The sequence below is a fragment of the Anabrus simplex genome, chromosome 1, assembly GCF_040414725.1.
Source record: "Anabrus simplex isolate iqAnaSimp1 chromosome 1, ASM4041472v1, whole genome shotgun sequence".
Taxonomy (NCBI): domain Eukaryota; kingdom Metazoa; phylum Arthropoda; class Insecta; order Orthoptera; family Tettigoniidae; genus Anabrus; species Anabrus simplex.
The window spans coordinates 155,515,299-155,542,961 of NC_090265.1; the positions used below are offsets into that span (position 1 = coordinate 155,515,299).

General features: G+C 42.7%; 21 non-coding genes across 21 annotated transcripts; all 21 read right to left on the minus strand.

Annotated features, from left to right (window-relative positions):
• Positions 1-25: 25 nt before the first annotated feature.
• Positions 26-145, minus strand: TRNAL-CAA (transfer RNA leucine (anticodon CAA)). The gene is made up of 2 exons: positions 108-145; positions 26-70 (listed from the first exon to the last, which is right to left on the minus strand). It is a non-coding gene; the product is annotated as a tRNA-Leu (tRNA).
• A 943-nt stretch (positions 146-1,088) lies between these two features.
• Positions 1,089-1,160, minus strand: TRNAW-CCA (transfer RNA tryptophan (anticodon CCA)). The gene has a single exon. It is a non-coding gene; the product is annotated as a tRNA-Trp (tRNA).
• Positions 1,161-1,791: 631 nt separating this feature from the next.
• TRNAL-CAA (transfer RNA leucine (anticodon CAA)) lies at positions 1,792-1,911 on the minus strand. The gene is made up of 2 exons: positions 1,874-1,911; positions 1,792-1,836 (listed from the first exon to the last, which is right to left on the minus strand). It is a non-coding gene; the product is annotated as a tRNA-Leu (tRNA).
• A 942-nt stretch (positions 1,912-2,853) lies between these two features.
• On the minus strand, positions 2,854-2,925 carry TRNAW-CCA (transfer RNA tryptophan (anticodon CCA)). The gene has a single exon. It is a non-coding gene; the product is annotated as a tRNA-Trp (tRNA).
• Positions 2,926-3,556: 631 nt separating this feature from the next.
• Positions 3,557-3,676, minus strand: TRNAL-CAA (transfer RNA leucine (anticodon CAA)). The gene is made up of 2 exons: positions 3,639-3,676; positions 3,557-3,601 (listed from the first exon to the last, which is right to left on the minus strand). It is a non-coding gene; the product is annotated as a tRNA-Leu (tRNA).
• Positions 3,677-4,619: 943 nt separating this feature from the next.
• On the minus strand, positions 4,620-4,691 carry TRNAW-CCA (transfer RNA serine (anticodon CGA)). The gene has a single exon. It is a non-coding gene; the product is annotated as a tRNA-Trp (tRNA).
• A 652-nt stretch (positions 4,692-5,343) lies between these two features.
• Positions 5,344-5,463, minus strand: TRNAL-CAA (transfer RNA leucine (anticodon CAA)). The gene is made up of 2 exons: positions 5,426-5,463; positions 5,344-5,388 (listed from the first exon to the last, which is right to left on the minus strand). It is a non-coding gene; the product is annotated as a tRNA-Leu (tRNA).
• A 916-nt stretch (positions 5,464-6,379) lies between these two features.
• On the minus strand, positions 6,380-6,451 carry TRNAL-CAA (transfer RNA tryptophan (anticodon CCA)). Its single transcript has one exon. It is a non-coding gene; the product is annotated as a tRNA-Leu (tRNA).
• A 631-nt stretch (positions 6,452-7,082) lies between these two features.
• TRNAL-CAA (transfer RNA leucine (anticodon CAA)) lies at positions 7,083-7,202 on the minus strand. Its single transcript has 2 exons — positions 7,165-7,202; positions 7,083-7,127 (listed from the first exon to the last, which is right to left on the minus strand). It is a non-coding gene; the product is annotated as a tRNA-Leu (tRNA).
• Positions 7,203-8,145: 943 nt separating this feature from the next.
• Positions 8,146-8,217, minus strand: TRNAW-CCA (transfer RNA tryptophan (anticodon CCA)). The gene has a single exon. It is a non-coding gene; the product is annotated as a tRNA-Trp (tRNA).
• A 631-nt stretch (positions 8,218-8,848) lies between these two features.
• TRNAL-CAA (transfer RNA leucine (anticodon CAA)) lies at positions 8,849-8,968 on the minus strand. The gene is made up of 2 exons: positions 8,931-8,968; positions 8,849-8,893 (listed from the first exon to the last, which is right to left on the minus strand). It is a non-coding gene; the product is annotated as a tRNA-Leu (tRNA).
• A 943-nt stretch (positions 8,969-9,911) lies between these two features.
• On the minus strand, positions 9,912-9,983 carry TRNAW-CCA (transfer RNA tryptophan (anticodon CCA)). The gene has a single exon. It is a non-coding gene; the product is annotated as a tRNA-Trp (tRNA).
• A 615-nt stretch (positions 9,984-10,598) lies between these two features.
• Positions 10,599-10,718, minus strand: TRNAL-CAA (transfer RNA leucine (anticodon CAA)). Its single transcript has 2 exons — positions 10,681-10,718; positions 10,599-10,643 (listed from the first exon to the last, which is right to left on the minus strand). It is a non-coding gene; the product is annotated as a tRNA-Leu (tRNA).
• Positions 10,719-11,661: 943 nt separating this feature from the next.
• On the minus strand, positions 11,662-11,733 carry TRNAW-CCA (transfer RNA tryptophan (anticodon CCA)). The gene has a single exon. It is a non-coding gene; the product is annotated as a tRNA-Trp (tRNA).
• A 652-nt stretch (positions 11,734-12,385) lies between these two features.
• TRNAL-CAA (transfer RNA leucine (anticodon CAA)) lies at positions 12,386-12,505 on the minus strand. Its single transcript has 2 exons — positions 12,468-12,505; positions 12,386-12,430 (listed from the first exon to the last, which is right to left on the minus strand). It is a non-coding gene; the product is annotated as a tRNA-Leu (tRNA).
• Positions 12,506-13,421: 916 nt separating this feature from the next.
• On the minus strand, positions 13,422-13,493 carry TRNAL-CAA (transfer RNA leucine (anticodon CAA)). Its single transcript has one exon. It is a non-coding gene; the product is annotated as a tRNA-Leu (tRNA).
• Positions 13,494-14,124: 631 nt separating this feature from the next.
• TRNAL-CAA (transfer RNA leucine (anticodon CAA)) lies at positions 14,125-14,244 on the minus strand. Its single transcript has 2 exons — positions 14,207-14,244; positions 14,125-14,169 (listed from the first exon to the last, which is right to left on the minus strand). It is a non-coding gene; the product is annotated as a tRNA-Leu (tRNA).
• Positions 14,245-15,187: 943 nt separating this feature from the next.
• Positions 15,188-15,259, minus strand: TRNAW-CCA (transfer RNA serine (anticodon CGA)). Its single transcript has one exon. It is a non-coding gene; the product is annotated as a tRNA-Trp (tRNA).
• A 631-nt stretch (positions 15,260-15,890) lies between these two features.
• Positions 15,891-16,010, minus strand: TRNAL-CAA (transfer RNA leucine (anticodon CAA)). Its single transcript has 2 exons — positions 15,973-16,010; positions 15,891-15,935 (listed from the first exon to the last, which is right to left on the minus strand). It is a non-coding gene; the product is annotated as a tRNA-Leu (tRNA).
• Positions 16,011-25,822: 9,812 nt separating this feature from the next.
• TRNAW-CCA (transfer RNA tryptophan (anticodon CCA)) lies at positions 25,823-25,894 on the minus strand. Its single transcript has one exon. It is a non-coding gene; the product is annotated as a tRNA-Trp (tRNA).
• Positions 25,895-27,576: 1,682 nt separating this feature from the next.
• Positions 27,577-27,648, minus strand: TRNAW-CCA (transfer RNA tryptophan (anticodon CCA)). Its single transcript has one exon. It is a non-coding gene; the product is annotated as a tRNA-Trp (tRNA).
• Between the last annotated feature and the right edge of the window lie 15 nt (positions 27,649-27,663).

Sequence of the window (27,663 nt, forward strand, 5' to 3'; positions counted from 1 at the left end):
TTCGGGAAATAAACAGCAAAAATTTTGTCAGGAGTGGGATTCGAACCCACGCCCTCAGAGTGGACCAGAATTCTTTGGACCTGAGTGATTCAGGCAAGGGAAACCGCCTTGTGTCTGGCGCCTTAGACCGCTCGGCCATCCTGACATACAAACAGCCATGCATCAAGATAGTGACTTGCTATTGATGAAACAATTCATGCTGCGGAGATTTTACGCACAATTTAGCGCGAGTAATTCGTAGTCAAGATTTGAAAAAGGATAAATTGGCCTGTATACAGAACGTTACATTAAATAATTAATTCATTCGCCCCTATGCTAAACGATCATAGTTACTACCGCCTAATATACAATGTGTGTTGAAGACAATGTGAAAAGCGATACGTGATCGTATTCTTTATCTGCTTAACCTCCAGGGTCGGATTTTCCCACGGCCTCAGCCAGGTATTCACCTGTACCGTCTCAACGGCAGTGTCCTGGGCCGTGAGTCATTGGTTAGGGGATACAACTGTAAAGGATTACCAATACCTCACCCAGGCGGCCTCACCCGCTATGCTGAACAGGTTCCTGTCGTGGGAATGGGACGATTGGAAGGGATAGAGAAGGAAGCGGCCGTGGCCTTAAGTTAGGTACCAACTCGGAATTTGCCTGGAAGAGAAGTGGGAAGCACAAAAAACCACTCCGAGTATGTCTAAGGTGGGAAACGAACCTACGTCTACTCGCTTGACTTCCCGAGGCTTAGTGGACCCCGTTCCAGTCTTCGTACCACATTTCACATTTCATTGCAGCGCCGGGAATCGAACCCGTGCTTCCGGGGGTGGCAGCTAATCACGCTAACCATAACACCACAGTGGCGGAGCAAAAAATAATAAAAAATAAAAAGGTAATCCATTTCTGATGACGACCCACATTTGCTACACCTCGCATTTAACGTTTGACATCTACATCTCAACATCATCTGTTCGGAAAACAGGACTCTAGGACAGGACTACAGTGATATCGTGTGATTCTCTTCCCTCCCTTAGGTCCTACGTGCTAGCTGAGCTCTTCGCCGATGTACGGTGAGCTAATGAACGCACATTAAAAACACTTGACCCCGACGTGATTTGAACACGCAACCTTCTGATCTGGAGTCAGACGCGCTACCGTTGCGCCTCGGAGTCGCCGATACGCCTCGGCTCTCTAAAGGTCTTTAGAGCAAGGACAGATACAACCCAAGCATTTTATCATAACTGGTTCGGGGACACATCCGTTGAAGTTTGAAACAGTTGCAAGAACACAACGGATGCAGTTACTGTGCCGCCCAACAACCGATCAATTAACGTTTCAGAATAATTAGACCCCGAACTTTCAGGTAGTAACTTAGTCATTAGGAAATGTAGTTGTCCGGATCACCGGGCTGGATCCCTCGCTGAGCCGAGGGAAAAAAATCACCGTGGAGAGTAAAACGATTAATTAAATAATAATAGACTGTAGTTCAACACAATTACATTTCTTGTGTGTTTCTCAAATGAACGATGTCGTGAACCTCAACAACATAGCTGACTACATCAACTCCTTCACCGATATCGATTGCTGCAGTCGCTTAAGTACGGCTAGAATTCGGGAGATAGTGTGTTCGAACCACACTGTCGATAGGCCTGAAGATGGTTTTCCGTGGTTTGCTACGACCGCTTCCTTCAAAGTCCTAGCCCTTTCCTGACCCATCGTCGCCATAACACCTATCTGTGTCGGTGCAACGTAAAGCCAATAGCAAATAAGATAACTCTTTCAGGAAATAAACGGCAAAAATTTTGTCAGGAGTGGGATTCGAACCCACGCCCTCAGAGTGGACCAGAATTCTTCGGACCTGAGTGATTCAGGCAAGGGAAACTGCCTTGAGTCTGGCGCCTTAGACCGCTCGGCCATCCTGACATACAAACAGCCATGCACCAAGATAGTGACTTGCTATTGATGAAACAATTCATGCTGCGGAGATTTTACGCACAATTTAGCGCGAGTAATTCGTAGTCAAGATTTGAAAAAGGATAAATTGGCCTGTATACAGAACGTTACATTAAATAATTAATTCATTCGCCCCTATGCTAATCGATCATAGTTACTACCGCCTAATATACAATGTGTGTTGAAGACAATGTGAAAAGCGATACGTGATCGTATTCTTTATCTGCTTAACCTCCAGGGTCGGATTTTCCCACGGCCTCAGCCATGTATACACCTGTACCGTCTCAACGGCAGTGTCCTGGGCCGTGAGTCATTGGTTAGGGGATACAACTGTAAAGGATTACCAATACCTCACCCAGGCGGCCTCACCCGCTATGCTGAACAGGTTCCTGTCGTGGGAATGGGACGATTGGAAGGGATAGAGAAGGAAGCGGCCGTGGCCTTAAGTTAGGTACCAACTCGGAATTTGCCTGGAAGAGAAGTGGGAAGCACAAAAAACCACTCCGAGTATGTCTAAGGTGGGAAACGAACCTACGTCTACTCGCTTGACTTCCCGAGGCTTAGTGGGCCCCGTTCCAGTCTTCGTACCACATTTCACATTTCATTGCAGCGCCGGGAATCGAACCCGTGCTTCCAGGGGTGGCAGCTAATCACGCTAACCATAACGCCACAGTGGCGGAGCAAAAAATAAAAAAAAATAAAAAGGTAATCCATTTCTGATGACAACCCACATTTGCTACACCTCGAATTAACGTTTGACATCTACATCTCAACATCATCTGTTCGGAAAACAGGACTTTAGGACAGGACTACAGTGATATCGTGTGATTCTCTTCCCTCCCTTAGGTCCTACGTGCTAGCTGAGCTCTTCGCTGATGTACGGTGAGCTAATGAACGCACATTAAAAACACTTGACCCCGACGTGATTTGAACACGCAACCTTCTGATCTGGAGTCAGACGCGCTACCGTTGCGCCACGGAGTCGCCGATACGCCTCGGCTCTCTAAAGGTCTTTAGAGCAAGGACAGATACAACCCAAGCATTTTATCATAACTGGTTCGGGGACACATCCGTTGTAGTTTGAAACAGTTGCAAGAATACAACGGATGCAGTTACTGTGCCGCCCAACAACCGATCAATTAACGTTTCAGAATAATTAGACCCCGAACTTTCAGGCAGTAACTTAGTCATTAGGAAATGTAGTTGTCCGGATCACCGGGCTGGATCCCTCGCTGTGCCGATGGAAAAAAATCACCGTGGAGAGTAAAGCGATTAATTAAATAATAATAGACTGTAGTTCAACACAATTACATTTCTTGTGTGTTTCTCAAATGAACGATGTCGTGAACCTCAACAACATAGCTGACTACATCAACTCCTTCACCGATATTGATTGCTCCAGTCTCTTAAGTACGGCCAGAATTCGGGAGATAGTGTGTTCGAACCACACTGTCGATAGGCCTGAAGATGGTTTTCCGTGGTTTGCTACGACCGCTTCCTTCAAAGTCCTAGCCCTTTCCTGTCCCATCGTCGCCATAAGACCTATCTGTGTCGGTGCGACGTAAAGCCAATAGCAAATAAGATAACTCTTTCAGGAAATAAACGGCAAAAATTTTGTCAGGAGTGGGATTCGAACCCACGCCCTCAGAGAGGACCAGAATTCTTCGAACCTGAGTGATTCAGGCAAGGGAAACTGCCTTGAGTCTGGCGCCTTAGACCGCTCGGCCATCCTGACATACAAACAGCTGTGCACCAAGATAGTGACTTGCTATTGATGAAACAATTCATGCTGCGGAGATTTTACGCACAATTTAGCGCGAGTAATTCGTAGTCAAGATTTGAAAAAGGATAAATTGGCCTGTATACAGAACGTTACATTAAATAATTAATTCATTCGCCCCTATGCTAAACTATCATAGTTACTACCGCCTAATATACAATGTGTGTTGAAGACAATGTGAAAAGCGATACGTGATCGTATTCTTTATCTGCTTAACCTCCAGGGTCGGATTTTCCCACGGCCTCAGCCAGGTATACACCTGTACCGTCTCAACGGCAGTGTCCTGGGCCGTGAGTCATTGGTTAGGGGATACAACTGTAAAGGATTACCAATACCTCACCCAGGCGGCCTCACCCGCTATGCTGAACAGGTTCCTGTCGTGGGAATGGGACGATTGGAAGGGATAGAGAAGGAAGCGGCCGTGGCCTTAAGTTAGGTACCAACTCGGAATTTGCCTGGAAGAGAAGTGGGAAGCACAAAAAACCACTCCGAGTATGTCTAAGGTGGGAAACGAACCTACGTCTACTCGCTTGACTTCCCGAGGCTTAGTGGACCCCGTTCCAGTCTTCGTACCACATTTCACATTTCATTGCAGCGCCGGGAATCGAACCCGTGCTTCCGGGGGTGGCAGCTAATCACGCTAACCATAACACCACAGTGGCGGAGCAAAAAATAATAAAAAATAAAAAGGTAATCCATTTCTGATGACGACCCACATTTGCTACACCTCGCATTTAACGTTTGACATCTACATCTCAACATCATCTGTTCGGAAAACAGGACTTTAGGACAGGACTACAGTGATATCGTGTGATTCTCTTCCCTCCCTTACGTCCTACGTGCTAGCTGACCTCTTCGCCGATGTACGGTGAGCTAATGAACGCACATTAAATACACTTGACCCCGACGTGATTTGAACACGCAACCTTCTGATCTGGAGTCAGACGCGCTACCGTTGCGCCACGGAGTCGCCGATACTCCTCGGCTCTCTAAAGGTCTTTAGAGCAAGGACAGATACAACCCAAGCATTTTATCATAACTGGTTCGGGGACACATCCGTTGTAGTTTGACACAGTTGCAAGAACACAACGGATGCCGTTACTGTGCCGCCCAACAACCGATCAATTAACGTTTCAGAATAATTAGACCCCGAACTTTCAGGCAGTAACTTAGTCATTAGGAAATGTAGTTGTCCGGATCACCGGGCTGGATCCCTCGCTGAGCCGAGGGAAAAAAATCACCGTGGAGAGTAAAACGATTAATTAAATAATAATAGACTGTAGTTCAACACAATTACATTTCTTGTGTGTTTCTCAAATTAACGTATCAACTTATGCTCAGAACGATGTCGTGAACCTCAACAACATAGCTGACTACATCAACTCCTTCACCGATATCGATTGCTGCAGTCGCTTAAGTACGGCCAGAATTCGGGAGATAGTGTGTTCGAACCACACTGTCGATAGGCCTGAAGATAGTTTTCCGTGGTTTGCTACGACCGCTTCCTTCAAAGTCCTAGCCCTTTCCTGACCCATCGTCGCCATAACACCTATCTGTGTCGGTGCAACGTTAAGCCAATAGCAAATAAGATAACTCTTTCAGGAAATAAACGGCAGAAATTTTGTCAGGAGTGGGATTCGAACCCACGCCCTCAGAGAGGACCAGAATTCTTCGGACCTGAGTGATTCAGGCAAGGGAAACTGCCTTGAGTCTGGCGCCTTAGACCGCTCGGCCATCCTGACATACAAACAGCCATGCACCAAGATAGTGTCTTGCTATTGATGAAACAATTCATGCTGCGGAGATTTTACGCACAATTTAGCGCGAGTAATTCGTATTCAAGATTTGAAAAAGGATAAATTGGCCTGTATACAGAACGTTACATTAAATAATTAATTCATTCGCCCCTATGCTAAACGATCATAGTTACTACCGCCTAATATACAATGTGTGTTGAAGACAATGTGAAAAGCGATACGTGCTCGTATTCTTTATCTGCTTAACCTCCAGGGTCGGATTTTCCCACGGCCTCAGCCAGGTATTCACCTGTACCGTCTCAACGGCAGTGTCCTGGGCCGTGAGTCATTGGTTAGGGGATACAACTGTAAAGGATTACCAATACCTCACCCAGGCGGCCTCACCCGCTATGCTGAACAGGTTCCTGTCGTGGGAATGGGACGATTGGAAGGGATAGAGGAGGAAGCGGCCGTGGCCTTAAGTTAGGTACCAACTCGGAATTTGCCTGGAAGAGAAGTGGGAAGCACAAAAAACCACTCCGAGTATGTCTAAGGTGGGAAACGAACCTACGTCTACTCGCTTGACTTCCCGAGGCTTAGTGGACCCCGTTCCAGTCTTCGTACCACATTTCACATTTCATTGCAGCGCCGGGAATCGAACCCGTGCTTCCGGGGGTGGCAGCTAATCACGCTAACCATAACACCACAGTGGCGGAGCAAAAAATAATAAAAAGTAAAAAGGTAATCCATTTCTGATGACGACCCACATTTGCTACATCTCAACATCATCTGTTCGGAAAACAGGACTTTAGGACAGGACTACAGTGATATCGTGTGATTCTCTTCCCTCCCTTATGTCCTACATGCTAGCTGAGCTCTTCGCCGATGTACGGTGAGCTAATGAACGCACATTAAAAACACTTGACCCCGACGTGATTTGAACACGCAACCTTCTGATCTTGAGTCAGACGCGCTACCGTTGCGCCACGGAGTCGCCGATACGCCTCGGCTCTCTAAAGGTCTTTAGAGCAAGGACAGATACAACCCAAGCATTTTATCATAACTGGTTCGGGGACACATCCGTTGAAGTTTGAAACAGTTGCAAGAACACAACGGATGCAGTTACTGTGCCGCCCAACAACCGATCAATTAACGTTTCAGAATAATTAGACCCCGAACTTTCAGGCAGTAACTTAGTCATTAGGAAATGTAGTTGTCCGGATCACCGGGCTGGATCCCTCGCTGAGCCGAGGGAAAAAAATCACCGTGGAGAGTAAAACGATTAATTAAATAATAATAGACTGTAGTTCAACACAATTACATTTCTTGTGTGTTTCTCAAATGAACGATGTCGTGAACCTCAACAACATAGCTGACTACATCAACTCCTTCACCGATATCGATTGCTCCAGTCTCTTAAGTACGGCCAGAATTCGGGAGATAGTGTGTTCGAACCACACTGTCGATAGGCCTGAAGATGGTTTTCCGTGGTTTGCTACGACCGCTTCCTTCAAAGTCCTAGCCCTTTCCTGTCCCATCGTCGCCATAAGACCTATCTGTGTCGGTGCGACGTAAAGCCAATAGCAAATAAGATAACTCTTTCAGGAAATAAACGGCAAACCTTTTGTCAGGAGTGGGATTCGAACCCACGCCCTCAGAGAGGACCAGAATTCTTCGGACCTGAGTGATTCAGGCAAGGGAAACTACCTTGAGTCTGGCGCCTTAGACCCCTCGGCCATCCTGACATACAAACAGCTGTGCACCAAGATAGTGACTTGCTATTGATGAAACAATTCATGCTGCGGAGATTTTACGCACAATTTAGCGCGAGTAATTCGTAGTCAAGATTTGAAAAAGGATTAATTGGCCTGTATACAGAACGTTACATTAAATAATTAATTCATTCGCCCCTATGCTAAACGATCATAGTTACTACCGCCTAATATACAATGTGTGTTGAAGACAATGTGAAAAGCGATACGTGATCGTATTCCTTATCTGCTTAACATCCAGGGTCGGATTTTCCCACGGCCTCAGCCAGGTATACACCTGTACCGTCTCAACGGCAGTGTCCTGGGCCGTGAGTCATTGGTTAGGGGATACAACTGTAAAGGATTACCAATACCTCACCCAGGCGGCCTCACCCGCTATTCTGAACAGGTTCCTGTCGTGGGAATGGCACGATTGGAAGGGATAGAGAAGGAAGCGGCCGTGGCCTTAAGTTAGGTACCAACTCGGAATTTGCCTGGAAGAGAAGTGGGAAGCACAAAAAAACACTCCGAGTATGTCTAAGGTGGGAAACGAACCTACGTTTACTCGCTTGACTTCCCGAGGCTTAGTGGACCCCGTTCCAGGCTTCGTACCACATTTCACATTTCATTGCAGCGCCGGGAATCAAACCCGTGCTTCCGGGGGTGGCAGCTAATCACGCTAACTATAACACCACAGTGGCGGAGCAAAAAATAATAAAAAATAAAAAGGTAATCCATTTCTGATGACGACCCACATTTGCTACACCTCGCATTTAACGTTTGACATCTACATCTCAACATCATCTGTTCGGAAAACAGGACTTTAGGACAGGACTACAGTGATATCGTGTGATTCTCTTCCCTCCCTTAGGTCCTACGTGCTAGCTGAGCTCTTCGCTGATGTACGGTGAGCTAATGAACGCACATTAAAAACACTTGACCCCGACGTGATTTGAACACGCAACCTTCTGATCTGGAGTCAGACGCGCTACCGTTGCGCCACGGAGTCGCCGATACGCCTCGGCTCTCTAAAGGTCTTTAGAGCAAGGACAGATACAACCCAAGCATTTTATCATAACTGGTTCGGGGACACATCCGTTGTAGTTTGAAACAGTTGCAAGAATACAACGGATGCAGTTACTGTGCCGCCCAACAACCGATCAATTAATGTTTCAGAATAATTAGACCCCGAACTTTCAGGCAGTAACTTAGTCATTAGGAAATGTAGTTGTCCGGATCACCGGGCTGGATCCCTCGCTGTGCCGATGGAAAAAAATCACCGTGGAGAGTAAAGCGATTAATTAAATAATAATAGACTGTAGTTCAACACAATTACATTTCTTGTGTGTTTCTCAAATGAACGATGTCGTGAACCTCAACAACATAGCTGACTACATCAACTCCTTCACCGATATTGATTGCTCCAGTCTCTTAAGTACGGCCAGAATTCGGGAGATAGTGTGTTCGAACCACACTGTCGATAGGCCTGAAGATGGTTTTCCGTGGTTTGCTACGACCGCTTCCTTCAAAGTCCTAGCCCTTTCCTGTCCCATCGTCGCCATAAGACCTATCTGTGTCGGTGCGACGTAAAGCCAATAGCAAATAAGATAACTCTTTCAGGAAATAAACGGCAAAAATTTTGTCAGGAGTGGGATTCGAACCCACGCCCTCAGAGAGGACCAGAATTCTTCGGACCTGAGTGATTCAGGCAAGGGAAACTGCCTTGAGTCTGGCGCCTTAGACCGCTCGGCCATCCTGACATACAAACAGCTGTGCACCAAGATAGTGACTTGCTATTGATGAAACAATTCATGCTGCGGAGATTTTATGCACAATTTAGCGCGAGTAATTCGTAGTCAAGATTTGAAAAAGGATAAATTGGCCTGTATACAGAACGTTACATTAAATAATTAATTCATTCGCCCCTATGCTAAACTATCATAGTTACTACCGCCTAATATACAATGTGTGTTGAAGACAATGTGAAAAGCGATACGTGATCGTATTCTTTATCTGCTTAACCTCCAGGGTCGGATTTTCCCACGGCCTCAGCCAGGTATACACCTGTACCGTCTCAACGGCAGTGTCCTGGGCCGTGAGTCATTGGTTAGGGGATACAACTGTAAAGGATTACCAATACCTCACCCAGGCGGCCTCACCCGCTATGCTGAACAGGTTCCTGTCGTGGGAATGGGACGATTGGAAGGGATAGAGAAGGAAGCGGCCGTGGCCTTAAGTTAGGTACCAACTCGGAATTTGCCTGGAAGAGAAGTGGGAAGCACAAAAAACCACTCCGAGTATGTCTAAGGTGGGAAACGAACCTACGTCTACTCGCTTGACTTCCCGAGGCTTAGTGGACCCCGTTCCAGTCTTCGTACCACATTTCACATTTCATTGCAGCGCCGGGAATCGAACCCGTGCTTCCGGGGGTGGCAGCTAATCACGCTAACCATAACACCACAGTGGCGGAGCAAAAAATAAAAAAAAATAAAAAGGTAATCCATTTCTGATGACGACCCACATTTGCTACACCTCGCATTTAACGTTTGACATCTACATCTCAACATCATCTGTTCGGAAAACAGGACTTTAGGACAGGACTACAGTGATATCGTGTGATTCTCTTCCCTCCCTTAGGTCCTACGTGCTAGCTGACCTCTTCGCCGATGTACGGTGAGCTAATGAACGCACATTAAATACACTTGACCCCGACGTGATTTGAACACGCAACCTTCTGATCTGGAGTCAGACGCGCTACCGTTGCGCCACGGAGTCGCCGATACTCCTCGGCTCTCTAAAGGTCTTTAGAGCAAGGACAGATACAACCCAAGCATTTTATCATAACTGGTTCGGGGACACATCCGTTGTAGTTTGACACAGTTGCAAGAACACAACGGATGCCGTTACTGTGCCGCCCAACAACCGATCAATTAACGTTTCAGAATAATTAGACCCCGAACTTTCAGGCAGTAACTTAGTCATTATTAAATGTAGTTGTCCGGATCACCGGGCTGGATCCCTCGCTGTGCCGAGGGAAAAAAGTCACCCTGGAGAGTAAAGCGATTAAATAAATAATAATAGACTGTAGTTCAACACAATTACATTTCTTGTGTGTTTCTCAAATGAACGATGTCGTGAACCTCAACAACATAGCTGACTACATCAACTCCTTCACCGATATCGATTGCTGCAGTCGCTTAAGTACGGCCAGAATTCGGGAGATAGTGTGTTCGAACCACACTGTCGATAGGCCTGAAGATGGTTTTCCGTGGTTTGCTACGACCGCTTCCTTTCCTGACCCATCGTCGCCATAACACCTATCTGTGTCGGTGCAACGTAAAGCCAATAGCAAATAAGAAGACTCTTTCAGGAAATAAACGGCAAAAATTTTGTCAGGAGTGGGATTCGAACCCACGCCCTCAGAGAGGACCAGAATTCTTCGGACCTGAGTGATTCAGGCAAGGAAAACTGCCTTGAGTCTGGCGCCTTAGACCGCTCGGCCATCCTGACATACAAACAGCCATGCACCAAGATAGTGACTTGATATTGATGAAACAATTCATGCTGCGGAGATTTTACGCACAATTTAGCGCGAGTAATTCGTATTCAAGATTTGAAAAAGGATAAATTGGCCTGTATACAGAACGTTACATTAAATAATTAATTCATTCGCCCCTATGCTAAACGATCATAGTTACTACCGCCTAATATACAATGTGTGTTGAAGACAATGTGAAAAGCCATACGTGATCGTATTCTTTATCTGCTTAACCTCCAGGGTCGGATTTTCCCTCGGCCTCAGCCAGGTATACACCTGTACCGTCTCAACGGCAGTGTCCTGGGCCGTGAGTCATTGGTTAGGGGATACAACTGTAAAGGATTACCAATACCTCACCCAGGCGGCCTCACCCGCTATGCTGAACAGGTTCCTGTCGTGGGAATGGGACGATTGGAAGGGATAGAGAAGGAAGCGGCCGTGGCCTTAAGTTAGGTACCAACTCGGAATTTGCCTGGAAGAGAAGTGGGAAGCACAAAAAACCACTCCGAGTATGTCTAAGGTGGGAAACGAACCTACGTCTACTCGCTTGACTTCCCGAGGCTTAGTGGACCCCGTTCCAGTCTTCGTACCACATTTCACATTTCATTGCAGCGCCGGGAATCGAACCCGTGCTTCCGGGGGTAGCAGCTAATCACGCTAACCATAACACCACAGTGGCGGAGCAAAAAATAATAAAAAATAAAAAGGTAATCCATTTCTGATGACGACCCACATTTGCTACACCTCGCATTTAACGTTTGACATCTACATCTCAACATCATCTGTTCGGAAAACAGGACTTTAGGACAGGACTACAGTGATATCGTGTGATTCTCTTCCCTCCCTTAGGTCCTACGTGCTAGCTGAGCTCTTCGCCGATGTACGGTGAGCTAATGAACGCACATTAAAAACACTTGACCCCGACGTGATTTGAACACGCAACCTTCTGATCTGGAGTCAGACGCGCTACCGTTGCGCCACGGAGTCGCCGATACGCCTCGGCTCTCTAAAGGTCTTTAGAGCAAGGACAGATACAACCCAAGCATTTTATGATAACTGGTTCGGGGACACATCCGTTGAAGTTTGAAACAGTTGCAAGAACACAACGGATGCAGTTACTGTGCCGCCCAACAACCGATCAATTAACGTTTCAGAATAATTAGACCCCGAACTTTCAGGCAGTAACTTAGTCATTAGGAAATGTAGTTGTCCGGATCACCGGGCTGGATCCCTGGCTGAGCCGAGGGAAAAAAATCACCGTGGAGAGTAAAACGATTAATTAAATAATAATAGACTGTAGTTCAACACAATTACATTTCTTGTGTGTTTCTCAAATGAACGTATCAACTTATGCTCAGAACGATGTCGTGAACCTCAACAACATAGCTGACTACATCAACTCCTTCACCGATATCGATTGCTGCAGTCGCTTAAGTACGGCCAGAATTCGGGAGATAGTGTGTTCGAACCACACTGTCGATAGGCCTGAAGATAGTTTTCCGTGGTTTGCTACGACCGCTTCCTTCAAAGTCCTAGCCCTTTCCTGACCCATCGTCGCCATAACACCTATCTGTGTCGGTGCAACGTTAAGCCAATAGCAAATAAGATAACTCTTTCAGGAAATAAACGGCAGAAATTTTGTCAGGAGTGGGATTCGAACCCACGCCCTCAGAGAGGACCAGAATTCTTCGGACCTGAGTGATTCAGGCAAGGGAAACTGCCTTGAGTCTGGCGCCTTAGACCGCTCGGCCATCCTGACATACAAACAGCCATGCACCAAGATAGTGTCTTGCTATTGATGAAACAATTCATGCTGCGGAGATTTTACGCACAATTTAGCGCGAGTAATTCGTATTCAAGATTTGAAAAAGGATAAATTGGCCTGTATACAGAACGTTACATTAAATAATTAATTCATTCGCCCCTATGCTAAACGATCATAGTTACTACCGCCTAATATACAATGTGTGTTGAAGACAATGTGAAAAGCGATACGTGATCCTATTCTTTATCTGCTTAACCTCCAGGGTCGGATTTTCCCACGGCCTCAGCCAGGTATTCACCTGTACCGTCTCAACGGCAGTGTCCTGGGCCGTGAGTCATTGGTTAGGGGATACAACTGTAAAGGATTACCAATACCTCACCCAGGCGGCCTCACCCGCTATGCTGAACAGGTTCCTGTCGTGGGAATGGGACGATTGGAAGGGATAGAGGAGGAAGCGGCCGTGGCCTTAAGTTAGGTACCAACTCGGAATTTGCCTGGAAGAGAAGTGGGAAGCACAAGAAACCACTCCGAGTATGTCTAAGGTGGGAAACGAACCTACGTCTACTCGCTTGACTTCCCGAGGCTTAGTGGACCCCGTTCCAGTCTTCGTACCACATTTCACATTTCATTGCAGCGCCGGGAATCGAACCCGTGCTTCCGGGGGTGGCAGCTAATCACGCTAACCATAACACCACAGTGGCGGAGCAAAAAATAATAAAAAGTAAAAAGGTAATCCATTTCTGATGACGACCCACATTTGCTACATCTCAACATCATCTGTTCGGAAAACAGGACTTTAGGACAGGACTACAGTGATATCGTGTGATTCTCTTCCCTCCCTTATGTCCTACATGCTAGCTGAGCTCTTCGCCGATGTACGGTGAGCTAATGAACGCACATTAAAAACACTTGACCCCGACGTGATTTGAACACGCAACCTTCTGATCTTGAGTCAGACGCGCTACCGTTGCGCCACGGAGTCGCCGATACGCCTCGGCTCTCTAAAGGTCTTTAGAGCAAGGACAGATACAACCCAAGCATTTTATCATAACTGGTTCGGGGACACATCCGTTGAAGTTTGAAACAGTTGCAAGAACACAACGGATGCAGTTACTGTGCCGCCCAACAACCGATCAATTAACGTTTCAGAATAATTAGACCCCGAACTTTCAGGCAGTAACTTAGTCATTAGGAAATGTAGTTGTCCGGATCACCGGGCTGGATCCCTCGCTGAGCCGAGGGAAAAAAATCACCGTGGAGAGTAAAACGATTAATTAAATAATAATAGACTGTAGTTCAACACAATTACATTTCTTGTGTGTTTCTCAAATGAACGATGTCGTGAACCTCAACAACATAGCTGACTACATCAACTCCTTCACCGATATCGATTGCTCCAGTCTCTTAAGTACGGCCAGAATTCGGGAGATAGTGTGTTCGAACCACACTGTCGATAGGCCTGAAGATGGTTTTCCGTGGTTTGCTACGACCGCTTCCTTCAAAGTCCTAGCCCTTTCCTGTCCCATCGTCGCCATAAGACCTATCTGTGTCGGTGCGACGTAAAGCCAATAGCAAATAAGATAACTCTTTCAGGAAATAAACGGCAAACCTTTTGTCAGGAGTGGGATTCGAACCCACGCCCTCAGAGAGGACCAGAATTCTTCGGACCTGAGTGATTCAGGCAAGGGAAACTACCTTGAGTCTGGCGCCTTAGACCCCTCGGCCATCCTGACATACAAACAGCTGTGCACCAAGATAGTGACTTGCTATTGATGAAACAATTCATGCTGCGGAGATTTTACGCACAATTTAGCGCGAGTAATTCGTAGTCAAGATTTGAAAAAGGATTAATTGGCCTGTATACAGAACGTTACATTAAATAATTAATTCATTCGCCCCTATGCTAAACGATCATAGTTACTACCGCCTAATATACAATGTGTGTTGAAGACAATGTGAAAAGCGATACGTGATCGTATTCCTTATCTGCTTAACATCCAGGGTCGGATTTTCCCACGGCCTCAGCCAGGTATACACCTGTACCGTCTCAACGGCAGTGTCCTGGGCCGTGAGTCATTGGTTAGGGGATACAACTGTAAAGGATTACCAATACCTCACCCAGGCGGCCTCACCCGCTATTCTGAACAGGTTCCTGTCGTGGGAATGGCACGATTGGAAGGGATAGAGAAGGAAGCGGCCGTGGCCTTAAGTTAGGTACCAACTCGGAATTTGCCTGGAAGAGAAGTGGGAAGCACAAAAAAACACTCCGAGTATGTCTAAGGTGGGAAACGAACCTACGTTTACTCGCTTGACTTCCCGAGGCTTAGTGGACCCCGTTCCAGGCTTCGTACCACATTTCACATTTCATTGCAGCGCCGGGAATCAAACCCGTGCTTCCGGGGGTGGCAGCTAATCACGCTAACTATAACACCACAGTGGCGGAGCAAAAAATAATAAAAAATAAAAAGGTAATCCATTTCTGATGACGACCCACATTTGCTACACCTCGCATTTAACGTTTGACATCTACATCTCAACATCATCTGTTCGGAAAACAGGACTTTAGGACAGGACTACAGTGATATCGTGTGATTCTCTTCCCTCCCTTAGGTCCTACGTGCTAGCTGAGCTCTTCGCCGATGTACGGTGAGCTAATGAACGCACATTAAAAACACTTGACCCCGACGTGATTTGAACACGCAACCTTCTGATCTGGAGTCAGACGCGCTACCGTTGCGCCACGGAGTCGCCGGTACGCCTCGGCTCTCTAAAGGTCTTTAGAGCAAGGACAGATACAACCCAAGCATTTTATCATAACTGGTTCGGGGACACATCCGTTGTAGTTTGACACAGTTGCAAGAACACAACGGATGCCGTTACTGTGCCGCCCAACAACCGATCAATTAACGTTTCAGAATAATTAGACCCCGAACTTTCAGGCAGTAACTTAGTCATTAGGAAATGTAGTTGTCCGGATCACCGGGCTGGATCCCTCGCTGTGCCGAGGGAAAAAAATCACCGTGGAGAGTAAAGCGATTAAATAAATAATAATAGACTGTAATTCAACACAATTACATTTCTTGTGTGTTTCTCAAATGAACGATGTCGTGAACCTCAACAACATAGCTGACTACATCAACTCCTTCACCGATATCGATTGCTGCAGTCGCTTAAGTACGGCCAGAATTCGGGAGATAGTGTGTTCGAAAAACACTGTCGATAGCCCTGAAGATGGTTTTCCGTGGTTTGCTACGACCGCTTCCTTCAAAGTCCTAGCCCTTTCCTGACCCATCGTCGCCATAACACCTATCTGTGTCGGTGCAACGTAAAGCCAATAGCAAATAAGATAACTCTTTCAGGAAATAAACGGCAAAAATTTTGTCAGGAGTGGGATTCGAACCCACGCCCTCAGAGAGGACCAGAATTCTTCGGACCTGAGTGATTCAGGCAAGGGAAACTGCCTTGAGTCTGGCGCCTTCGACCGCTCGGCCATCCTGACATACAAACAGCCATGCACCAAGATAGTGACTTGCTATTGATGAAACAATTCATGCTGCGGAGATTTTACGCACAATATAGCGCGAGTAATTCGTATTCAAGATTTGAAAAAGGATAAATTGGCCTGTATACAGAACGTTACATTAAATAATTAATTCATTTGCCCCTATGCTAAACGATCATAGTTACTACCGCCTAATATACAATGTGTGTTGAAGACAATGTGAAAAGCGATACGTGATCGTATTCTTTATCTGCTTAACCTCCAGGGTCGGATTTTCCCACGGCCTCAGCCAGGTATTCACCTGTACCGTCTCAACGGCAGTGTCCTGGGCCGTGAGTCATTGGTTAGGGGATACAACTGTAAAGGATTACCAATACCTCACCCAGGCGGCCTCACCCGCTATGCTGAACAGGTTCCTGTCGTGGGAATGGGACGATTGGAAGGGATAGAGAAGGAAGCGGCCGTGGCCTTAAGTTAGGTACTGTACCTCGTCGACCGTCATTTCCCGTGGTGACTTTCTCAATTTGCCACTCACATGGGTGACAATTAATGCTCACAACGGGGTACATTATCCGTATCGTGCCTTTTCCCATTACTTTATCATAAACTCCGGCCAATAATTCATTATCAAATGTTAGGCGGCCAAATAAATATAATGAATTCCCGCACACTACAAGTTATCATACGGATGGGAATGAGACATGAGGGCATCATCCTAACTCTGTGACCTTATATGAATATAAGTGTCCAGTCTTGTCCTAATATTTGAATATTTCATCCCGTCCGATATAAATACTCCTTCGCCTTCATCGATTTTTACTTATTCTGTGAAATATCTCTTACTTTTCATGTTATGATATCAATTACATATATATTCACTGCACGATACCTTTCAGGGATAAAATTTGTGATAAAAGTATATATATATATCCGTTTTTTTTTACGTGGACTCAACTGAAGATAATGCACAGCCTCATCCTTAAGTCCATTCGTAAACCATCACAGCTCAATTGTAACCCATAACTAAGCAAAACTCTAGGTTCATTTACCAAACAGCTAGTTCATATGCCTCCAAATACCTTTACGAATTATAAAATAAAGAAATAAATGAATGAATAGTAAGAATTCCAATCAAAGTTCTTATCACCTAGTTTATTGAATAATAAAATGATAGTACTTGGAAAATAGTAAAGGAAATCATCTACATGCTCATTTGTATTCACTGAATTCCAATCCCTAAACAAAATATTGTAAATATTTCTTAAAATATTATCTGAATATCATTAATAATAATATTAATTACCATTTAAATATTTTTCAAATATCAATCATCGATGTTGTAACATCTTGTATTACTGTTGAAATAACATCTAAGTATTATTCAAATTTAGGTTAAATATCAAGAATGATGTTTACATATTGTTCAATTGTCCTTTAGAATCATTATACCATATTAAAAAAAACTGTAGAAATATTTTCAAAATATTATTTAAATCCCAACCAAGTGTCCTCAATTTTCTCAAATGAATTAAATATCTTTCCTCAAGAGTTTCTGACATAGCGTAAGCAACATAAGCGAGTTCCAGAAATCATGGCTTAAAAATTGCCATTCATTATCATATTATCGTAAATCACCTTAAAAAAAAAATATGTCTATAAAATGAACTTAAATATCCATAATTTTTCCTAAAAGTGTGTAGGAGTAACCTAACACAACATTCATGTGTCAACAAGCAAGTTATTCAACTGATAGTGTCATACCATGATTCAAAAATAACAATAATCTATCTGCGAAAGATTTCGAATAAAATCGTAAATGAAAGTCATCTATTAATGGATGGTAATTTTATGGATCATGAAAACATTTCCTAGTTCCAATCATGTCTTTGACCAGAAATCAACTTGAAGTTAGCCTAGCATGTGAAATATTTCTAGAAAAATACTAAGTTTCTCTCGTAAATACGTTACTTCTAGGATATACTCTTGATGATCGTACACCATAAACAGCCTGTAAGTTTAAAAACCTCATATGGTTGTATTCGTATTCCATTTAACCCAACATGACATGCTACCGTATATATCGCGTGACAATAACAACAACATTAACCTAATATCGGCGTTACGCTGCATAAATTCCACCAATTATTAATATATGCCATATTTTCGCCATATACGCAGCTTACGTCTCATAATTCCTCATAAATCATCTTTACTACCATAAATCCAACCTATATTCTTGCGCACAATATCCTCATTTCATTGTACATATCGACATTTTCATTCAATTACTTCAATTGCTGCTTTACGAGTGTCACGAAGTACGTATATTCCACTAAACACAATATCATAACATGTCATAAGTTTATGATATTAAATAACACAAGTAACTATATTCCTCCTGCAATTAAAGGCATGTATTAATAATTCAGGCTATGTTACTCACGTTTTTTTATGACGATTAAACATCATGTCATTTCCTTCTGTCTTAGAGTACGATCTCATTTCATTGTACATTGTATTAAGCTTTATTTGCATTATGAAAGACGTATAATCCTGTCACAACGTTGTAATACTGATTTTCAAAGCTTTCCTCAAGTAAACAAACATTCCTATTCTGTTCTGTTCGTGAAGTTGATTTGGGCTCGTTATTTCACCCTGACACAATACTGTATTATATTTGTATTAGCTCTACACACGCACACAATTAAACATGCCTATACATGGAGTATAAATTTTTGGTTTGTCAAAGACTAACTAGATCCGAGTTCTCAAACGATTACATGGATTATTTTTCAAAGACACTATTCATGGAGTTTATATCTCGATGAACCAGATATTAACCTTGCTGTACAAATATTTCAACTTAAACACACACTATTATTCGCACAAATCTAATAATTTAACTACGCAAATTAACTATAAGGAACTCCACTTATCTTGCTTCCGCTATTCCGCTGGGCTGGATTTCATCCTGGGTCTTCTTTGGACAGCATGTCGCGTTCATGTGCTCGTCATTGCCGGTAACTGGACTCGGGCTTCGGGCATGCAGAACGGTTGGCTAGGGTTCCTCCAGATTGTGACCCCATATCCTTGAATTACTCAGCCATGATGTCTCCGTCGATTACATGCAATAATAAAAATATATTGAAGGTCGTCATTAGATACATGTTTCAATTATGAACTGAACAATCCAGGGTATATTCTCTATCTTTTTAGCAAACACTAAGAAGGTGTAATATTTTATATAGTAGTCAAAAATGTTTTCTGCTTGACGCTGATTTTAAAATGTAAACTGGCGACTTCTCCTGCGAGATCAGATCTTCCTTCCTTGCTCTTCTTCCGCGCCAGATATTAATAATTCGTTTATGAAATTTGATGTAATTTACTTTACTTTTCGCATATGGTTGTAACTGTATTAATAATTTCTCTTCTCCAGCTTCAATCCCTTCTCTTCTTGTATAGAATCTCGTTCGATACTTCGTTCCGAAATTGACTTTTTTTTTTTAAGTGACTCTTGTTTTTTTTTTTAGCTCGGGATAACAATACAATTTTTTTTTTCACGGCCGCATGGATTCGTTAGGTCTGTCTTTCATTACTTCGAACTATCTGCCGCACGATTTACGGAACTTTACCGCTATTCTCGGCAAATGACGATTTCAATGTCGCGATTCTAAATGACCAGGGCAATGAAATGGTACATTTTTCTCCCCTGCTATGGGTAAATAAATGTACTGCTTGCAGTATATTTATTTCCATTTCATTTTTGTATATAAATGGAGCTTTCATTGACCTGTTTATATTATAGTGTCCTGCATAGTTCTAATGAAGCATTCTACATTCTATTCTCGGTCTTCTTCATAATTGACAAGTTTGGGTTTTCTTATTCAATTTCTGCTCTTCTCTATCTTTTCTTTTATCCTCCTGAAGTTCTAGACCCTCGGCTTCCTCTATATCTCCATTGAAATGTCGACCTTTAATCGCTCCTTCCCATCTCTTCTTTTCTCTGGTTCGTTTTCTTTTATTTCGATAATCCATTTCGTTCTTCCTTTCCTTCGGAAATTTCCTTGTCCGTTTGACATTCGTTCTTGCCTGTTCTGCTTTTATTTTCACCTTTGGATTCGGTTCACCTCCTCCATGGTGATGTACTTGATTTACACCTGTTATAGTTGTAAGCTCTCTCACGAATCTCTTCATCAGTATTTGGTCTGACTCAAATAAGTATCTTCCTTCTTGGTCCTGTTCGTTGATTTGGTTCCTCTCTAATTCGTTCTGCATTTGCCAAATTTCTGCTCGGACTATTCCAATTTCCACCTTTCTTCTTTTCTTCTGCTTCTCTTCCGTTCTTCTTATTTGTCCTAGCTGCTTCTGCCGGCATTCTTCTTGCTTCTTCTGTTTCCCGGTTTCTTCATGTAATGATTTTTGTGGACTTATACGTTCTTCTTCTTTTATGATACCTATTTTGTCTCCAATCTGGTCACGCGCTGTTATAAAGTTCACTTCCATTGTTTTGTTCGTCGTTTGTACAATTTCGTTTATTGTTTCTATCTTTCCTTCGTACTGATTCCATTTTTCTTGTGAATCTATTTTTATTGACTCCATATTGTCAGTTAGTCTCTTGATCTCATCCTCTTTCAAGCTTTGAATATACTTTTTACTTTCTGTTAATTCGCCTCTGATTCTATTTACTTCTTCATAGATCTCCTTATTCTTATTTTCCATTGTTTCAATCATTTCGGTTCGAAGATTCGTTAATCCATTTTTTATTTCGAAAACTTCTCTTCCGATTTTACCAATTTCTGTTTTCATCATCTCCTTCTGCCTCTCTTCCATTTTTCTTATCTCTTCCATCTGGTTTCGCTGCAGCTCTTCCTGTTTCTGTTGGTACTCTTCTTGAAATTTTCCAAATAATTCTTCCAACTGCTTCTTCTGCATCTCCTCTTGTTTTTTGATCATTTCTTCTTATTTTTCTTCTTGTTTTCTGCTCATCTCTTTCAATATTTCTATTATTCCTTTCTGCCCTTCTTTTGCCTTTTCTAACTCCTCGGTTATCTTCTCTATCTCCTCATCCTTTTCCTTTTGGTATTCCTCAACTTGTGACCTCAATTGACTAATAGTCGCCATTTTATGTCTATTATTGCTTAGCTTCGCTAAAGATTCTATTTTGCTAATCGTTTATAGTTTGCAACCAATAAAATATATCAGTATTTCAATTCAGTATGGGATCTACAATCTGGTCTCCCCCATATAACCAACCGTCTCATTATCCCAGTTATTTCAGAAACTTGAGGGAAAAAAAACAATCATTCTTGATATTTGGGAACTTATTAACCTATTTGCTATTTCTACCTCAACAGAAAAATCATATCATGATCTAAATTAATATTATTAACTATCTAAATCTACTAACTATATGAAATATCTCTGCTATATTATTCACTATCATTATCATCCATTTCTTCTTCAGCTCCCTTCCTCGATCACATGACTCCTCGCCTAACTCTCAACTTCTTCTTTCGGTTTCCCTCGTATGCATCGAATCTCAACCTTTTGCTTCCTATCAGTCTTGCCCCATCTCTGGGTGAAGCTTTCTCATGTCCAACACTTTCTATGTAACTCTTGATGCCTCGTATATCCTCAGATCCACTGCGTTTCTGGGTGTCAATCAATGCAATTATTCTTCTCCAACGACGAGCGTTAGCTAATGCAAAAACTATTTTCCAGAAACCATATTTGTATGTCAAATAATAGGCCAACAATTATCTTATAGTTTGGTTAGGCATCCTCAGCCTTGCTTCAACGGTAAGTATCAATCAATGTTCATAATTATCTTGTCATTGGACTGAGTGTCCTCAATTTTACTTTCATGTTAATGCTAACTCGATGCTGTGCCCCTGGGTATCCACAATCTTGCTTCACTAATGAGCATCAATTATCACACCTGGGTATCCTCCAGGGTATCCTCAGTTTCGCTACAATGATGGGCATCAATTAATGATGTGCGCCCAATATTTATATCTTCAACTATCCTGTGTATCCTCAGTCTTTGCTCACGAATGGGCATCAATTAATGGACCCAGGTATCCTCCAGGGTATCCTCAGTATCGCCCCACTGTTCGGCGCCAAAATAATGTACCTCGTCGACCGTCATTTCCCGTGGTGACTTTCTCAATTTGCCACTCACATGGGTGACAATTAATGCTCACAACGGGGTACATTATCCGTATCGTGCCTTTTCCCATTACTTTATCATAAACTCCGGCCAATAATTCATTATCAAATGTTAGGCGGCCAAATAAATATAATGAATTCCCGCACACTACAAGTTATCATACGGATGGGAATGAGACATGAGGGCATCATCCTAACTCTGTGACCTTATATGAATATAAGTGTCCAGTCTTGTCCTAATATTTGAATATTTCATCCCGTCCGATATAAATACTCCTTCGCCTTCATCGATTTTTACTTATTCTGTGAAATATCTCTTACTTTTCATGTTATGATATCAATTACATATATATTCACTGCACGATACCTTTCAGGGATAAAATTTGTGATAAAAGTATATATATATATCCGTTTTTTTTTACGTGGACTCAACTGAAGATAATGCACAGCCTCATCCTTAAGTCCATTCGTAAACCATCACAGCTCAATTGTAACCCATAACTAAGCAAAACTCTAGGTTCATTTACCAAACAGCTAGTTCATATGCCTCCAAATACCTTTACGAATTATAAAATAAAGAAATAAATGAATGAATAGTAAGAATTCCAATCAAAGTTCTTATCACCTAGTTTATTGAATAATAAAATGATAGTACTTGGAAAATAGTAAAGGAAATCATCTACATGCTCATTTGTATTCACTGAATTCCAATCCCTAAACAAAATATTGTAAATATTTCTTAAAATATTATCTGAATATCATTAATAATAATATTAATTACCATTTAAATATTTTTCAAATATCAATCATCGATGTTGTAACATCTTGTATTACTGTTGAAATAACATCTAAGTATTATTCAAATTTAGGTTAAATATCAAGAATGATGTTTACATATTGTTCAATTGTCCTTTAGAATCATTATACCATATTAAAAAAAACTGTAGAAATATTTTCAAAATATTATTTAAATCCCAACCAAGTGTCCTCAATTTTCTCAAATGAATTAAATATCTTTCCTCAAGAGTTTCTGACATAGCGTAAGCAACATAAGCGAGTTCCAGAAATCATGGCTTAAAAATTGCCATTCATTATCATATTATCGTAAATCACCTTAAAAAAAAATATGTCTATAAAATGAACTTAAATATCCATAATTTTTCCTAAAAGTGTGTAGGAGTAACCTAACACAACATTCATGTGTCAACAAGCAAGTTATTCAACTGATAGTGTCATACCATGATTCAAAAATAACAATAATCTATCTGCGAAAGATTTCGAATAAAATCGTAAATGAAAGTCATCTATTAATGGATGGTAATTTTATGGATCATGAAAACATTTCCTAGTTCCAATCATGTCTTTGACCAGAAATCAACTTGAAGTTAGCCTAGCATGTGAAATATTTCTAGAAAAATACTAAGTTTCTCTCGTAAATACGTTACTTCTAGGATATACTCTTGATGATCGTACACCATAAACAGCCTGTAAGTTTAAAAACCTCATATGGTTGTATTCGTATTCCATTTAACCCAACATGACATGCTACCGTATATATCGCGTGACAATAACAACAACATTAACCTAATATCGGCGTTACGCTGCATAAATTCCACCAATTATTAATATATGCCATATTTTCGCCATATACGCAGCTTACGTCTCATAATTCCTCATAAATCATCTTTACTACCATAAATCCAACCTATATTCTTGCGCACAATATCCTCATTTCATTGTACATATCGACATTTTCATTCAATTACTTCAATTGCTGCTTTACGAGTGTCACGAAGTACGTATATTCCACTAAACACAATATCATAACATGTCATAAGTTTATGATATTAAATAACACAAGTAACTATATTCCTCCTGCAATTAAAGGCATGTATTAATAATTCAGGCTATGTTACTCACGTTTTTTTATGACGATTAAACATCATGTCATTTCCTTCTGTCTTAGAGTACGATCTCATTTCATTGTACATTGTATTAAGCTTTATTTGCATTATGAAAGACGTATAATCCTGTCACAACGTTGTAATACTGATTTTCAAAGCTTTCCTCAAGTAAACAAACATTCCTATTCTGTTCTGTTCGTGAAGTTGATTTGGGCTCGTTATTTCACCCTGACACAATACTGTATTATATTTGTATTAGCTCTACACACGCACACAATTAAACATGCCTATACATGGAGTATAAATTTTTGGTTTGTCAAAGACTAACTAGATCCGAGTTCTCAAACGATTACATGGATTATTTTTCAAAGACACTATTCATGGAGTTTATATCTCGATGAACCAGATATTAACCTTGCTGTACAAATATTTCAACTTAAACACACACTATTATTCGCACAAATCTAATAATTTAACTACGCAAATTAACTATAAGGAACTCCACTTATCTTGCTTCCGCTATTCCGCTGGGCTGGATTTCATCCTGGGTCTTCTTTGGACAGCATGTCGCGTTCATGTGCTCGTCATTGCCGGTAACTGGACTCGGGCTTCGGGCATGCAGAACGGTTGGCTAGGGTTCCTCCAGATTGTGACCCCATATCCTTGAATTACTCAGCCATGATGTCTCCGTCGATTACATGCAATAATAAAAATATATTGAAGGTCGTCATTAGATACATGTTTCAATTATGAACTGAACAATCCAGGGTATATTCTCTATCTTTTTAGCAAACACTAAAAAGGTGTAATATTTTATATAGTAGTCAAAAATGTTTTCTGCTTGACGCTGATTTTAAAATGTAAACTGGCGACTTCTCCTGCGAGATCAGATCTTCCTTCCTTGCTCTTCTTCCGCGCCAGATATTAATAATTCGTTTATGAAATTTGATGTAATTTACTTTACTTTTCGCATATGGTTGTAACTGTATTAATAATTTCTCTTCTCCAGCTTCAATCCCTTCTCTTCTTGTATAGAATCTCGTTCGATACTTCGTTCCGAAATTGACTTCTTTTTTTTTTTTAAGTGACTCTTGTTTTTTTTTAGCTCGGGATAACAATACAATTTTTTTTTTTCACGGCCGCATGGATTCGTTAGGTCTGTCTTTCATTACTTCGAACTATCTGCCGCACGATTTACGGAACTTTACCGCTATTCTCGGCAAATGACGATTTCAATGTCGCGATTCTAAATGACCAGGGCAATGAAATGGTACAGTACCAACTCGGAATTTGCCTGGAAGAGAAGTGGGAAGCACAAAAAACCACTCCGAGTATGTCTAAGGTGGGAAACGAACCTACGTCTACTCGCTTGACTTCCCGAGGCTTAGTGGACCCCGTTCCAGTCTTCGTACCACATTTCACATTTCATTGCAGCGCCGGGAATCGAACCCGTGCTTCCGGGGGTGGCAGCTAATCACGCTAACCATAACACCACAGTGGCGGAGCAAAAAATAATAAAAAATAAAAAGGTAATCCATTTCTGATGACGACCCACATTTGCTACACCTCGCATTTAACGTTTGACATCTACATCTCAACATCATCTGTTCGGAAAACAGGACTCTAGGACAGGACTACAGTGATATCGTGTGATTCTCTTCCCTCCCTTAGGTCCTACGTGCTAGCTGAGCTCTTCGCCGATGTACGGTGAGCTAATGAACGCACATTAAAAACACTTGACCCCGACGTGATTTGAACACGCAACCTTCTGATCTGGAGTCAGACGCGCTACCGTTGCGCCACGGAGTCGCCGATACGCCTCGGCTCTCTAAAGGTCTTTAGAGCAAGGACAGATACAACCCAAGCATTTTATGATAACTGGTTCGGGGACACATCCGTTGAAGTTTGAAACAGTTGCAAGAACACAACGGATGCAGTTACTGTGCCGCCCAACAACCGATCAATTAACGTTTCAGAATAATTAGACCCCGAACTTTCAGGTAGTAACTTAGTCATTAGGAAATGTAGTTGTCCGGATCACCGGGCTGGATCCCTCGCTGAGCCGAGGGAAAAAAATCACCGTGGAGAGTAAAACGATTAATTAAATAATAATAGACTGTAGTTCAACACAATTACATTTCTTGTGTGTTTCTCAAATGAACGATGTCGTGAACCTCAACAACATAGCTGACTACATCAACTCCTTCACCGATATCGATTGCTGCAGTCGCTTAAGTACGGCCAGAATTCGGGAGATACAACTGGTCATACAACTGGGGAGTATGACCAGTACTTCGCCCAGGCGGCCTCACCTGCTATGGTGAACAGGGGCCTTGTAGGGGGATGGGAAGATTGGAAGGGATAGGCAAGGATGAGGGAAGGAAGCGGCCGTGGACTTAAGTTAGGTACCATCCCAGCATTCGCCTGGAGGTGAAGTGGGAACCCACGGAAAACCACTTCGAGGATGGCTGAGGTGGGAATCGAACCCACCTCTACTCAGTTGACCTCCCGAGGCTGAGTGGACCCCGTTCCAGCCCTCGTACCACTTTTCAAATTTCGTGGCAGAGCCGGGAATCGAACCCGGACCTCCGGGGGTGGCAGCTAATCACGCTAACCACTACACCACAGAGGCGGACAATTCGTAGTCAAGATTTGAAAAAGGATAAATTGGCCTGTATACAGAACGTTACATTAAATAATTAATTCATTCGCCCCTATGCTAATCGATCATAGTTACTACCGCCTAATATACAATGTGTGTTGAAGACAATGTGAAAAGCGATACGTGATCGTATTCTTTATCTGCTTAACCTCCAGGGTCGGATTTTCCCACGGCCTCAGCCAGGTATACACCTGTACCGTCTCAACGGCAGTGTCCTGGGCCGTGAGTCATTGGTTAGGGGATACAACTGTAAAGGATTACCAATACCTCACCCAGGCGGCCTCACCCGCTATGCTGAACAGGTTCCTGTCGTGGGAATGGGACGATTGGAAGGGATAGAGAAGGAAGCGGCCGTGGCCTTAAGTTAGGTACCAACTCGGAATTTGCCTGGAAGAGAAGTGGGAAGCACAAAAGCCACTCCGAGTATGTCTAAGGTGGGAAACGAACCTACGTCTACTTGCTTGACTTCCCGAGGCTTAGTGGACCCCGTTCCAGTCTTCGTACCACATTTCACATTTCATTGCAGCGCCGGGAATCGAACCCGTGCTTCCGGGGGTAGCAGCTAATCACGCTAACCATAACACCACAGTGGCGGAGCAAAAAATAATAAAAAATAAAAAGGTAATCCATTTCTGATGACGACCCACATTTGCTACACCTCGCATTTAACGTTTGACATCTACATCTCAACATCATTTGTTCGGAAAACAGGACTTTAGGACAGGACTACAGTGATATCGTGTGATTCTCTTCCCTCCCTTAGGTCCTACGTGCTAGCTGAGCTCTTCGCCGATGTACGGTGAGCTAATGAACGCACATTAAAAACACTTGACCCCGACGTGATTTGAACACGCAACCTTCTGATCTGGAGTCAGACGCGCTACCGTTGCGCCACGGAGTCGCCGATACGCCTCGG